The sequence below is a fragment of the Penaeus monodon genome, chromosome 27 (assembly GCF_015228065.2).
Source record: "Penaeus monodon isolate SGIC_2016 chromosome 27, NSTDA_Pmon_1, whole genome shotgun sequence".
NCBI classification, from domain to species: Eukaryota; Metazoa; Arthropoda; class Malacostraca; order Decapoda; family Penaeidae; genus Penaeus; species Penaeus monodon.
Genome location: NC_051412.1, coordinates 35,178,769 through 35,179,076, shown reverse-complemented (window position 1 = coordinate 35,179,076; position 308 = coordinate 35,178,769).

Here is a 308-nt window from a genome sequence, read left to right as displayed (position 1 = left end):
TTTTGAAAGAGATATAACTCCTGAATATCCTTAAAACTTGTACTCTCCCTGAATATCTTTTAAGTAGTTCTCTCCTTCAAGAACTGGTGATGCCTCAGGAAGGAAATTCAACTCCTGCTCTCGAAAAATATATTTCACTTCATAGTCATTCTTCTCTCCAAACTACACCTCCATATTCTCAGACCACTAAATTCCTCGCCCCATCTTTTCTTTACGCAATTCAAGTTACTCTTGATACAATTCAAGTTACTCTTGATATGGTTATATTCTTTTTCAAGTATAACAAGTTCGCAACACCTGCTTAGCTA